Raw genomic sequence first — 14,065 nt, 5'->3', positions numbered from 1 at the left:
CACTTTGTTCTATTCATACAAATATAATTAAACTCTTACACTTGTTATGAAAAAAATCCTCTGTTACATTATTCTGTAGCTCTGTATTCTCAGACTTAAAAATGGAAAATCCAAGTGAATAAAAATGTTGGTTTTCCTCCTAGTATTCCAAACAGCAAATGTCTTCACATCTCTCTTCAGAGCAACCCACATGCAGCACAGGGTAGCCTGTAGTCCAGTGGAAGTGAAAAGCCCAAATACAGCATTACAGACACACTGCATCCTTGCTTATGACTTTTTCCTGTTAAATCATCCTTCGAACTTAGAAAGCCATCTTACTACATCCCCAGAATAAGTGACCAGCTCTGAAAATAGAGCCATTTTACAAGCAGCATTAGATCAAGCTTGAGACATGACACAAGATGTTTAAAAGATGTATAAAATCACTCCTTTCTACATGAGAGAAAAAGTTTTCAAGTGTCTCATGATCATAGATAGTGATGATTTTATAAAGGGAATACTAAACGTAGGCTAGTAATGCCCACTGAGCTTTAGCCACAGAAATAAACCTATTCACTCAGAAAACGGATTGTCAGCCTGAAGTCTTGAAGAAATGGAAAGAGGGAGAAAATTGACTGAAAAACTGCTAATTGTCATGAATGCAACACAGTCTGGGGGTTCATTTATTCTTCCTACGATAAAGAAATCTTTGGAATAGCAGATGCAGAGATGAAGTTATTGTTAGAGCATCAAGTATGCGATGAAATATCAGGCTGGTGTCTAATTCATGAGGTGGGGTGATAGAAATTGCTCTGAAAACCGGGTAAGAAACCTTACCTAAGCATAACGCAGTAACACCAGCCTGGATGGCTTTAATTAGCTTGACGAGCATCAGCAATTCGCAAATTCTTAGAAAGCCTCACAATGCACAAAGGCCGCCGAGCACCGCTGGTGTCTGGAGCCCTCAGCGGGCTCCCCGAGCGCTGCCAGCCCCGAATCGATCCCTGTTCCGCTCACGCCCATGTCTGGCTCGGAGCACGGGCACAGGGGCTCGGGGCGCTGAGGGCTTCCCGCGCCCCGCTCCCGCTGCCGGGGCTCAGCACCGATCACCGCCCGGCCGGGAGAGCCCCGGCCCCGGCCGCGCCCCGCGCTCCCGGCCGGGCGCCCCGTCCCAGCGCTGTCCAGGGTCCCCGCCGCCCCTCTCCGCGCCCCGGGCGCCGCTCGCTCGCTCCCTCCCTGCCTGCCTCCGTCACTCACCATGGCGCGGGGTGCCCGCGGCCGCAGCCCCGCCGAGGGGCTCTGGGCAGGCGCCGCTGCCGCTCCCGGCGCCGCCAAGGTGTATTTGGGGAGCGGGCGCGGCGCGGCGGCGGCGGGGCCCGGCGGGAGGGGCCTCCCCGCGGGCCCAATCAGGGCGGCGGCGGGGCGGGGGCGGCGGCCGGGGGCGGTGCGATGGCCCCGCCGCGCCGGGCCGGGCCGGGCCGGGCCGGGCCGGGCCGGGCCGGGCAGGGCAGGGCAGAGCCGTGCCAGGGCCGGGCCAGTCCCGCCGAGCGCGGAGCGGAGCGGCCCCTGCGCGGGCACCGCCGGAGGCTGCGAGCGGGGCGCCGGGACTGCGAGCGGGGCGCGGGCTGCCCGGTACCCCCGCCCCGCCGGTGCCCCCTCGCCTCGCGGCCCCCACGGGTTAAGGCTTCGAGAAATATCAGTCTGCGCAGCCGGGAGCTCCTGTCTGCGGCTTCCGCGCCAGTAGGAACCCGTGTCACTGGGGGCAAGGCGCTGTGGTTACTGACGTCTCTTCCACACCACTATCCTTTCATATACCCTTCTGTTCGAAAACGTGTGCTGCCATTTTTGTTTTATTCGCATTTTCTCTACCACGGCTTCTATTTACTTGTTGCTAGTGATATTCCGTGCAGTATGTGATACATACCTTTTTTACTGTAGCCTTGGAGTGCTACTATTTAAGCTCATACCTAAGCAATGAAAGAAGGGAAATGCCTTTCCAGATAAGCACAGAATAAAAGAATCGTTTACACAACATCAGCATATCAGATGGCCAACTTCAATTTAGAGCACAAATTCATAAAACGCTCCTTGTAGAGTTGCCCAGGTCTGAAATTGTGCTCTTAATTCTTGCATGCCACCAGAATGATAAGTTAACAAATTTTAAATCATCACTGAAGCATTTTCATGGTATTCTCACTGGATGGAACCAATGGATAGTTTTTGGCAGCCCAGGAGGATAAATAATTTTGTTGGGCTTGGACAATTAACAGTGACTGAGTTCAGTTACCTTATCAAGTCACATGGAAGAAAACAGAAAATTTCACCAGGAAAAACAGCTCTTGTAAGCTAAAGGATGAGTTTGGAGGAGCAGCATACTACATAGCAAGAGAAGAGGGGTATTATTTCTTGTGGCTCACTGATTGTTGTACCTTAATAAGCTTGTGTGGAAGCAAGTGTCAAAATTAACCAAAACAAAAGTAGCACATTTCCAAGTGGTTTTGAACAGACCAACTTTACGCAAGAGAGGGTATCAAATTTAAGGTGTGAATGTTTTGTTGCCTCCCTCACTGTCAGAACTGAAAGATGGTTTAATAAATATATCTGCTTCACACCATGCTTCCTTGCCTGCCATGTTAAAAGAAGAGAAATCTGTCAGCTAAAGAAGTGATTAATCCCTTCAGCCACCAGTCAGTCAACTGAAAATAATCTGCCAAAACCCAATTTGTTGCCATTTCTGAAGTCATATGAAACTTGTGATAAATAGCATAGGACTGTGTGTACCTCATAAAACTACTGTATTAATAGATAATGCATTGATGCAGTGTTTTGCCTTCAAAAACAAAAATTAGTCTCAAGGCAAGGTGTGGTCCTGCTAATGTTTGCCCTCATTTGCAAACTACCCTAACTCTCGCTTTTCAGTCTCACTTTTCTTGCCTCAGGGAACCAGACATTTCTGGGAAAAAAAAAAAAAAAAGTAGAAACAGCTACTGAGCAACTGATATAAGTGAATTACATTATCAGGTTTTTGTACCAAAAGGAGTAAGAGCTTCTGTTGCACAGAGAATTCCTATTCCAGGATGTGCCATGCAGATTTAGATATGATGATCACTGCAGTGTAAACCTGCTGTGGCCAGGGTGACAAAGAGACGCTGGACAAGAACGGCAAATTTTGTCATTTGGTGAGGAGCTGAATCATCAGCACAACAAGGTCTCCCATAGTTCTTGGAAAGCCACTGTTCATCCCTGTCACTTGTTATGTGTGTACTAACAATAACTTGCAATCTTGCACCAAATAAAACAAAGAACATGCTTATGAATAGGATTTTTGCAATGAGTATTTGAAAGAAAAGTATAATATTTCAAGTTATAATAATTGAAATATTAATACAGGTCAGTATTTATTTTACTTTAGTCATTGGAAAGTTAGTTCTCCAAAAAAAAAAAATAGATTAGATAAATTCCTTCCATAAGATCCAAAAGATCCTACAAATACCAAAAAAGATATCACGTTTTATTTAAGGAACACTTATGTCACACTTAAAAATGGCAACATTTTCTTTATTTTCTTCTATAAAATAAAGGGTTTTTTTATGACCAATAAGATGGAAAGATTGTATTATATGTAATGCTGCTAAGATATATGTATAATCAAATATAAGGGCATCATAATTCAGAGCATAATTAACACTCCTAAACTGCCATTTACCGGCATCTGCTGTATTTAATTCAAGTTCTCAAATCAGATGTCTTCAAAGAAGCACCTCTCAAATGTATCATCTCCCCCATGGCAACTGAAATTTCTGAAAATACAGAAAGCTGCAGCCCTGTGGTGCTGAGCAGCTGATGGCTCAGCCTGGATGGCTTCAGGCACCAGCACCATGGGGCTGGAGATGCTGGCAGATAACAGAATGGCAGAAAGAATCATGTTGGAAGTTACCTCTGGACGTGAGCTAATCCTACCCTGCTGCTCAGAGCAGGGTGAGCTAGAACACATTGTTCAGCATGGTCTCCAGCCAAATTTCTAGTGTCTTCAAGGATGAAGACTCCACAACATCTTTAAACATCATGTTGACAACATTCACAGAAAAAAAAAAAAGAAAAAAAGTTATATTTCCATATTTAAAAGGAATTTCCTGTATTTCAGTTTGTGAAATACACATCCTCCTGTCTTTACACAGGATGCCACTGGGAAGAGTCCAGGTCCCAATTCTTTTCTCTTCCATTAGATATTTATACCTGTGGATAAGATCTCCAGGAGCCTTCCTTTCCTTAGTCTGAACAGTCACAGCTGTGTCCTCCTCTCCTAGTACATCAGGTGCTGCGGTCCCTTAACCATTTTAGCAGCCTTTGCTGCACTTGTTGCAGTAAGTCCATGTCTCTTCCTCGTACTGCAGAGCCCAGGCTTAGACCCAGAAATTCAGATGTGCTTTGCCAGTACTGAGTAGAGGGGAAGCATTACCTCCTGCGACATGCTGGCTGTGCTCTCCCTAATGCAGGCCATATTATGTTTATGGCAGCCTAAAATGATCCTATTTGCATTTGTCATTGGCATTAGAAATTGCACTGCTGCAAATGTGCAGTGCTCCAGGTAGAAGTCTGCTTGGCTGTAATGCTCTTTTTTTTCACTTGTGAAGTCAGTCTGGTCAATCAGAGTCCTCATGGATTCCCTGCCTCAGTTCGCCTCTAATTGGTGGATTATTGAACCCAGGGGTGATGTGACTGCGCTGTGCATCTTTTTTCAAGGCATGGACAAACTTAATTATTGCCTTGACTATAATGCTTGGCTTTGTAGCTTTGATTCTTTTTATTTTTCTTTTCTGTTTGGGTTTTTCTCTTTTTTTTGCATCATTCTTCTTTTTTGTAATTGTAATTTCTATCCCACTGTGTAATGATGCATTTTCAGGATTGCCATGTCATGGCATTTGTTGGAGTCTCCCATGAGAAACACATTACCTTTCCACTCCAGTGCAGAGGAGGTTCACACAACACAGAAAGGGGACAGTCACCTAATCCATGGCACTAGTAATCAAATCGATTACCTCCTTACACAACAGAAGGTGAGAATTAAGCTTCAGGATGGATAAAAATTTGAAAAACTGAAAAAACTCTGTATCAGTCACTGTGACATTTTCAAGAGCCTTCTAAGATCAATTAGGGTACCAAAAGGTGTGATGCCAGCTGAAGAGATAATTTAGTCTTGTACTATCTAAAAAACATCTGAACTGAGATTAATTGTGGAGTTTTGATATCTCTGCCACCTGGTTAACATTCTCTTATTGGTTCTTGTTTTAGGAAGTTGAAAACATTGTGGAAGACGTATTACCACTGATATGTCTAAAGACATCTTACCAAATTACATCAAATTCAGAAGAGGTTTCAGTGATTTATCCACACCTAACTCAATATGTCCCTTTCTGGACAATGTTAAATTCTCACAGTTAGAAATCACTCTTAAGGCTCATCAATTCCTTCTTCAGGAATGTGTCTCATACTGTTTGAAAATATATCAAAAGGGTACCAATGTTAGGTGTTTTACCTTCAGTCTTTTTCACTGAAAGACTCCCTTTTCAAATAGTACCTGCCATTTTCTCACAGTTATTCAGCCATGATTAGTCAGATCTGAGTATTTATCAGGATTTAATATCTATATTTTCAGAAAGTTTTGCACAGTTTCGAGTCTCCCTTGAAGAAGGGTATTTTCATTGAATTAATAAAAGCACAAGTTCTATCTTCTTCCATGGACTTCATACACCTGCAAGCAAGCTGTCCTGGAACACAAAGTTTCTGAGGATAAAAAGGATTTTTGTTTCTGTCGCAAGTTTTCTTGGTAAACTGCTGTTTCCTGGAGGGCAGATTAGATTTACTATGTGTGCTCTAACAGTATGACTGTATCACAGTACTTCTGTGTACAGAAATACAATTTTATGAAGTTCTCACAGTAAATTAGCATGGAGAGTCACAGGGATGTTACAAAAGTTGTAACAGCAGTGACAGATAAATAGGATTCTAGGTTTTAATTTTCATTGGAAGATAGAGACAGTCAGACTTCCTATGAAAACATCTTCCAGCTGGATTTGCTTTCTTGCCCAGCATTCTTACTTTTAGTTGAAAGATGGGTATAATGTTTTTAGTGATCGAGTATTAACACCTCTTTTTGGGCAAGGAAGCAGTGATATTTGGCCAGATGATAAAATTATTTCATTTATGAAGTCATTTTAAGGAAACTAGCAATTTTAAATACAAGTTCCACCTTGGGTAATTGAGAAAATCTTTGCATACTCCTCTAACTTAAATTGTTATGGCATCCTTCCTGTCCCCAGTGAGTTGTTATGAAATCTTTGTCCTGTGTTGTACTAAACATTGGCTATGCTTATGATGTATGATCCTGAATAACTTTTCAGTTCCCTGCTGCAGGTGCATGGCCTGGCAACACCCTGACTTTGTCGTGGACGAGCTCTGCAAATGGATTCTTTCCCACTGTGGCTTGATTTCCATTAAAGGAAGCCTAGGCAGGCAGGCAGGCAGGCTGGCAGCAGGAAAGCAGCTGCAGAGTGCTTCGAAAGGGAGCACGAAGCTCAGGGAATTAGGAGTGCAGGCAGCAAACATAAAGTGCATGTATGCTGCAACACGTTTTAGCGTTTTTCACATTTTATAATCAGATTAGGGAATTGATTCCTGTAGGCATAAGAATTCAAATCTAGCAAAAGTTTCAGTATTTCTTCATAAATAAGCTGAGTTTTGGGAAATGTCCGCTGCTGTGGAATTTCTCTGCTAACCTTTCTTCACAGTCTCTGATTATGAGCTTAATTCAGCTGTAAAAATGATGTGTGAAGAAAAATACCCATGCACAAATTGGCAGTCACATTTGAGGCATTCAAATTATATGCTGTTTTAGCAATATTAAAAATAAGTTCAAGTAGAATTTTTCTGCATAAAAGTTCTCATTCAATATTTCAGTGTCTGATCTTCTAAATTAGATAAAGTGTCGTAATTATGTAGATAGAAAAATTGCTCATTTGCTTTTTATTAAGAAGGTTCTGTTTGCATTGTGTTAAGTATGATGGATTCCAGCCATGCTTTACTTGTATGGATGCTGTGAGAGGACAAATATATGCTAACATCCTAGTTCCTATCATACTCTCTCTCAATTTTCTATAGAAATTATTGCTCAGGAAAATATTCTTGAACAATCTCAGGAAGTTCCTCTTTTGATACTGTCATGCAAATGTCTGGATCTACCCTTGATTTTGTGTGGAACTATTGTGAGTAGTTAAAGGGACACTATTCTGGAAATCTTATTGTGTCAAAATAAAATGGAATACAGTACTGTATTTTCATCACTGGAAAAGCAAGAACATTTGCAAATAAAATTAGTTTGACCTCTGTTTTGCAAATATTAGTTTGTATAGATAAATATTTCTCTTTTATTCTAATTACTTACCATGAGAAATGATTACTGACTGGCAAATCAGTACTGTAGGTATGGGTTTCTTCTTTTCAGTTTTTATTCCTGGATAATTCTGGTTTGCAACTTCTTAGCATGGTCTGCACAGAATTAAAATATAATGGGCTACTTAAAGAGCAAAGGTGTTATTATCATCAGAATCTAGTTCTCAGCAGTTGCCTCTGAACTCTGGAAATTTTGAATAGGCTCATCATACTACTAAAAACTCATCTGAGTTGGCTTTCTAATTCATCATAAAAAAGCCTGCAACACCTCCCCCCCACTCCCCTATTTAACTGTGTGGTTTGATGTTAACACATGCAAATAAATATTAAGCTACAGTGACCTCATTAATCTCAAGTTACCTAGTCAGACTAATCATGACTAGATAATGAAAACCTAGCTCAAAATTCACAGGGAGGAAATAAAAAAATCTGTCTTTTTCATGTTGGGATTTTTAGGGTTTTTTTGTTTGTTTGTTTTTGCCTGCTTGTTTGTTCATGTTCATTTTTTTAGGAAAAAATAGAAAAATACCAAAGAAGGAACCTCTTTATTACAGGATTTACAGGACTATACACATACAGGCAGTTCTATTTCTTCTCTGGGAGCACTCAAACAAATGGAAACTGCGCTATTAAGGAGCTTCCTATATTTTTTTAATTGCTCCTCCCTGTCAGGTCTTTCTTTTTTTTCTCCTTTTTACTTTCCTGCTCCTCAACCCCCATTCCTCTTTCCATTATTTTTTTCTTGTACTTCTCAGCAACAGTGAAGGGTACTGGGGTACTGTCAGGTAGCTTTCCTCTTCTTTTATTGCTTTTTCATTTCCTTCTCCCTTCCCTGGTAAGGAATAAAACATTTATTGTGGGGAGATAGAAATGGACTGGCTTGCAGAGAACTGACACATGGAGTGCCCCTCCCGCCCCTCTCCACAGAAGTAGAGCACTTAGGAAATAACACCAGGAAGAGGTATTCCAATAATCTTTGTGAAGCTCAGTGCATTGTGTCAGCTGAGCACTGATGGTGTAAGAACAATCACATATTAACTAGCTTAAGACTGTGTATTATCACCTGAATTTGACATATTAAGCATATTTAGCACTAATTTCCTACAAAATAAAATGTTGATTTCTCACTGCCTCCCCCCCCAAATATATGAGTGTCTTTTCGTCACTCTTAAACTTCCCACAGTAATTTTTTTCTACATCTTGGCAGAAACCTTCTATTTTATGTTAAATAAGAACATTTGTCATTATCCCTTCACCTCTCACTTGTATTCATAATAAAGAATTAGTTCCTTGCAGAGCATGTTGTCCTATAATGAGCCTGACACTCCTTTTGTTCTGTAGACCTTTCCATGGAATAAGTCTATGAGTAGATTCTTTGTATTAAATCAGTACAAAGTAGCATGCTCTCAGTTTTGAATAGCTAAATATGATAATAAGACAACAAAAGAATGAAATCTGAAATTGACTTAACACAATGACTAGAAACAGAATAAGAAAAAGAGAAAAGAAGCCAAGTTCTGAAAAACCAGCAAAAATGCTACCTGGCAAAAGAAAAAAATATATGTAAGAATAAAAAAATTTGTGAATTTCATAAAAGAGAAGCACCACTGAGTGATTTTATTCTTTTGCCCCTGAATTTCCAAGTCCATACATATTAGCTGTTCTATAAAAATTTCCACTGCTACATTATACCAAGTGCCACTGCTCTTGCTGCCAGATAGGCATTAATAACTATGTGCCTGCACTGCCTAGGCTTGTTCTGTCCAAACCAACACTCATAAAGTTGATGGGGAGAAATGAAAAAGCTTCTAAAGTGGTTTTTGATTTTACTATTCCTATAACAACTAGTTTATGAAAAGGGTCTTGAAAGTTAGAGCTCTGTGATAGAGGGGTTTTGCACAGCTGGATCATACATCCTTAAATCTGAAGTAAAAATATCCTTCAGCCAGCAGAATAAAAGGCATTCTTCCTCAAACAGTAAAGATCATATGCACCTATTAGCCTCATCGCTTCCCCTAGGACTTATTCAGTATCACAAGGTTTAGCATGATTTTCTTGAGGTAGTTCCTTAGGGAAGATATTAAGAAAGCAGATTCTAATGTACATTTTAGTACGTTTGCAATAATTTCAAATTGCATACTTTACATTAGCAACCAAAAACCCACAAAGCACATGCATGGTTTTGCAGACACATGCACCAATGCTCACTGTCCTACACACCCACGTGCTGCCATCAGCATCACCCATGACATTTCCTGTAACAGAACCACAGCTCCTTTGCCACGAGTCTGAACTAAAAACAAACAAACAAAAAATTATTTGCTTTAAAACCTGTTTTAAAACTGAAAATGTGGATGATGGAAAAACCCTTTGCTGGGTATTCGGGAAAGGTTTGTTCTGTTTCCAGTTGCTAATATTCCCTCTAAGGAAATGAGCATGGTTCAAAGATATCATAGGCACCATCACTGTGTACTAAGTCATTTACAAAGCTATGGATTTTTCAGTTGGAAAGGATCTATATAAATATCACTGTAGCTTAACTAGTATCATTTGTAGGTGGTATGTTAAAGATTGTCTCTTTATAAATGCTTTTCTAACCTCAGAAGTGTATTTAATTATTGTTCCTGATTAAGAAAAGCACAAATACACCCCACAAAACAACCAAAAGCTAAGGGAAAAACAAAAACAAAAACAAAACAAGATAAAAATCATTTTATTGTCCTGGTCTGTTTATCCTGGTCTCCTTCAGTTTGATTTTTCAGTCAAAAGACTAAAATAGACCTTGTTAATAAGCCTGTCCAACATGCATCCAAATAAGGAAGAATTTTCAGGACCAGGGAGAAAATATTCAAAAGATTGCTTACCTGCCATTCTTTCTAAAAATAATTTGCTTAATTTAGTAAGCTTTAGAATGAAACATAACTTCACAGGTTCTGAGGTGATGGTACATCTGTTTGAACAGCTGCAGCAACATGACCTTGTCAGTGATTTAATTTTTAATTTTTCTGGTTTTAATATGTAATTGAATTGCAGATGGAATTAAGCTATAAATGTTTCATTGTATTGAAATCTAAAAATGCATACGTCTTGAATGCTATTAGTCAAAATAATAAAAAAAATCTGGACTTTCTAAAAGGGATTGTTCTGATAAAAAAAAAAAAAATTGTTTCTTTTGGTATACAGAATGGCCACAATTTATGCTGTTGTTCCCAAATGTTTGGACCTGGTTATCTTGCAAAAGAGGTTTTTGTATTGTTGGGTTTATATTGTATACTGAAATAGCTGAAACAAAAGATGTTCTAAAGTAGTTTGAGAATTTTTATCCACTTCTTTTTTTACCCAGGTACTCTGTGCTTTACTTATAGTCTTTGGTTGCATTTTTAAGTTGTAACTACTCTATAAATTTTCCTAGTTAACATCTGATGAACTAGGCAACCCTACAAGCCAGCCCGCTTGTGTGATGAAAACATGTCTGCAATCAGATTACCATTTAAATAGTATATTCCCAGTACTTACCTACACTTGGGAAAAAGCCTGACAAAATCTGCTGTCTCTGTTTGTATAGCATACACTTAGCCAAGCTCTTGTTCCTTTACTCACATGTACAGATAGACAATCCAGTTTCTGGACAAGTCCATAATGGATGGATTATTTATAACAGCTTCTTAATGTACATGGGTAAAAATATTATCTACTTATTGCATTCATGAATGAGCTGAAAATCTGAACATTTACCATAATCATCCTTTTTTCCTTGCAGCCACAGCTTTAGAATTGCCAAAACTGAGGTGTTGTTGCATTTCTTCCTTTCTTTCCATCTTAATGTTGTCAAAGAGCTGACAATAACAAAAAGATCTCAGGGTTAGACAACTCATATGCATAGGAATTCTAAGCAGGGGTCAACTTCCCTCCATCTGCTTTAAATCTATTTCAGTTTTATGAATCACCTTAATGCATAAACTGCTCCTGTCCCATAGACTTTATAATTTGTGACACGAAAGACCCTCTTCTTAATATCAGAAAAACAGGTGTTGGTGTCGTGTTGTAGAAATACATGGGGGAGTTCTGAAATAGGTTACTGGAGTAGGCTGTGCTGTGCAGTTGGGTACCAGCCTCTCTTTGAGGGTCTGTAAAACAACTGCTGGAATGACTCACTGGCTTCAGAAGGGATCTCAAAGCATCCATATGACCTTCCTGCCCTGGATCCAAGCACGGCACTGACTTATTCATTCTCAGTAACACCAAGGATTCCTCCCAGGTCTGTTCACACGCATGGAGTTTAATGTAGCATTTTAAGAGTTAGTTAGTGAAGGAGGCCAATACAAGTGTCTTTCACCAAGCCAGGCTACTGCAAAGCTCTTCATTGAAGCCTCTGTAGGATTAGAAGAGCTAATTGTAGCCATCCAATATATTATCTCTTAGTATGCCATGCATTAACAGAAGAACTTTTCATTTCAAATAGTTATGATATTAAATCAACAAGAAATTTATTTTAAAGAGAATGATAAATTTTCCGAAATTATTCATGTTGCCTTTTTTCAAGCAATTCATCTTGCCCATATTGCAGGCTGAAAGAAAAACAATAAAATCACAAACCACTGAAATTTTAGCAATAAGTGTTGCTTATAGGGTATGTGCCTGCTAATCTCTGAAATTCAAAAAACTTGTGTCTTACCTATAAAGAATACTAGGTTTTATGGAAAATACTGATTACCTAATATGTGAGTCATAGCTTAGGTTTCTGTTAAGTAACAGAAATTTTTATCCAGTAGAATCTTTATTATCACTGGTATACCAGAACAAAAAAAGTATAATTGTCAGAGCTTTGGCTGAATTTAAAAGGACACAGATTTACTAGAAGCAGAAAAAGTAGAAATTAAACAGAACTGACAGAAAATGGGAAGTGTGAAAAGGAGGGAGGAGAAGAAATAATTCTGATTATTTTTAGTTCTACTTTTTGATCTCCTCTATTGACTCTGTCAAATATCACTAGCAGAAAAAATTATATATAAAATCTCACAGAAAGATGAAAGCAAACATAGGTTAAATACAGATACAACGTATAAAGGGGATTTATTGTAATTTTTGCTCCCTGCTGTAGTTTAACAGATAGATAGACATATTTTGAAATGTTTTTGAGAAATGGCTGCTTAATGCAGTTTTATGGTCACTGAACTTCTTACATATTAGAAAAGCTCCATCTCTAACCTCCTGAGGGAAATGCACATAGGCAACTACTTTTTAAACATGATTAGGGAAATACACTCAATTGTGTCATGGAAGTTTAGGAAATGCAGTTGTGTATTTGGGACAAATCCTGGGTTTTTTTTTACAATGCAGTGAGTGGATTGATCATCTGATTGTGACTGCCTCACCCCTGGCTGCTCTGTTTCCCTCTTGCCCTCCCTTGGCTTGGACCTCTCAAGGCTTCTACCCACCAGAGGAACGTTCTCCTCCTCCAATCCACATCTTCACAGACATCTCTCTTCTCATCTTATCTGGGTGAAAGACTAATGTTCTTCTCCCTTGTTGTCTCTAAAGAAGTAGGATACAACATGACAACAGTATCATGTATTGCAATATCATACAGCACATTGTGTCTCAGGTGCCAAGTAAAACAATTTTTCCCATATGAATTCTGTTTTTCCAAAAGGTGATTCACTGTGTCTTACTCTCATATGCACAGACTCGGAGCAATGTTTATATTTCTTTTATGCATGAGAATAAATATGCACATTGTAATGTGGTTTTTTCTATGTAATGTTTCACAGAATTGAATGTAGCTTATCTTATGCAATGGGTTGACAGGTATTGTCTAAAGCAATTTAACTTTCCTGTCCCTAGATGATACCAGAAAAATTAATTTATTTGTTGCTTCAAAGGAAATATTTTTACTTCTGCAGTCCTTAATGTAGATAAACCCTTGCTTTTATCATATGAAGTGGAATAACTTGAAAGAAATTTGAAGTACATATGCTGATATTGCTCAGTATTTTGTAAATGAATTGTTTACACGAATGTACAATGTAATATTCCTGATGTGATGTGTAGGAGCAGATATTGGGAGCTATAGCACAGGATGAGCCATGTCACAACTAAACACTCACCCTGGCTGCTGTTTCATTCCTGCAGCTTCACCTCCTTGCTTAGAAACTTTGCATCCATTTTTCTGGCCTTGGCTCAGAAATGACACTACATACTGAAAGTAATAAAGACTGACCATTCATTTGTGTTGATCTCTCTCAGGCAGCTCTTCTGGGCATTGCAGGCACATGAAATACAGTGAATATAACATATCACTTGTTACTTCCATCTGGCTTTTTGGGGAAAAAAATGCAATTTCTGGTACATGAAAAAGGCTGCTGCTTATGGACTAAGCTCATGTTAATAGCCTAGCTTCACACTCAGCTACCATTATCAGTGTGTCCAAAAGCAAGAAGTGTAGAAAGCTGAGGTGCAAAACCTTCTTCACCCTGCTGGCATGCTGGCTTCAAGGGCAGTCATGACATGTAAGGCAATATGTAAATTCAATATCTACTCTCACTATTTGATTTCTACTGGATGCCATTCTTCATTCCCTTCAGTAGTGCTACTCCTGGGATAGATGGATGGTACACAAGAAAGACTGTCTCTTATA

At 39.5% G+C, this 14,065-nt stretch overlaps 1 protein-coding gene across 2 annotated transcripts in view; it reads right to left on the bottom strand.

Annotated features, from left to right (window-relative positions):
- The window catches only part of GUCY1A1 (guanylate cyclase 1 soluble subunit alpha 1), a 35,488-nt gene extending 34,095 nt beyond the window's left edge, over positions 1-1,393 (bottom strand). Inside the window, exon 1 of one of the 2 annotated variants that reach the window (XM_064417461.1) lies at positions 1,237-1,393. The gene's annotated coding sequence lies outside the window, so the exon portion shown is untranslated. Of the gene's footprint in view, positions 1-816; positions 951-1,236 lie in introns of those variants that run through there. The other variant, XM_064417462.1, reaches the window with a different exon arrangement.
- Positions 1,394-14,065: the final 12,672 nt, after the last annotated feature.

The sequence above is a fragment of the Passer domesticus genome, chromosome 4 (assembly GCF_036417665.1).
Source record: "Passer domesticus isolate bPasDom1 chromosome 4, bPasDom1.hap1, whole genome shotgun sequence".
Classification (NCBI taxonomy): domain Eukaryota; kingdom Metazoa; phylum Chordata; class Aves; order Passeriformes; family Passeridae; genus Passer; species Passer domesticus.
This window is presented reverse-complemented; position numbering and strand designations above follow the sequence as displayed.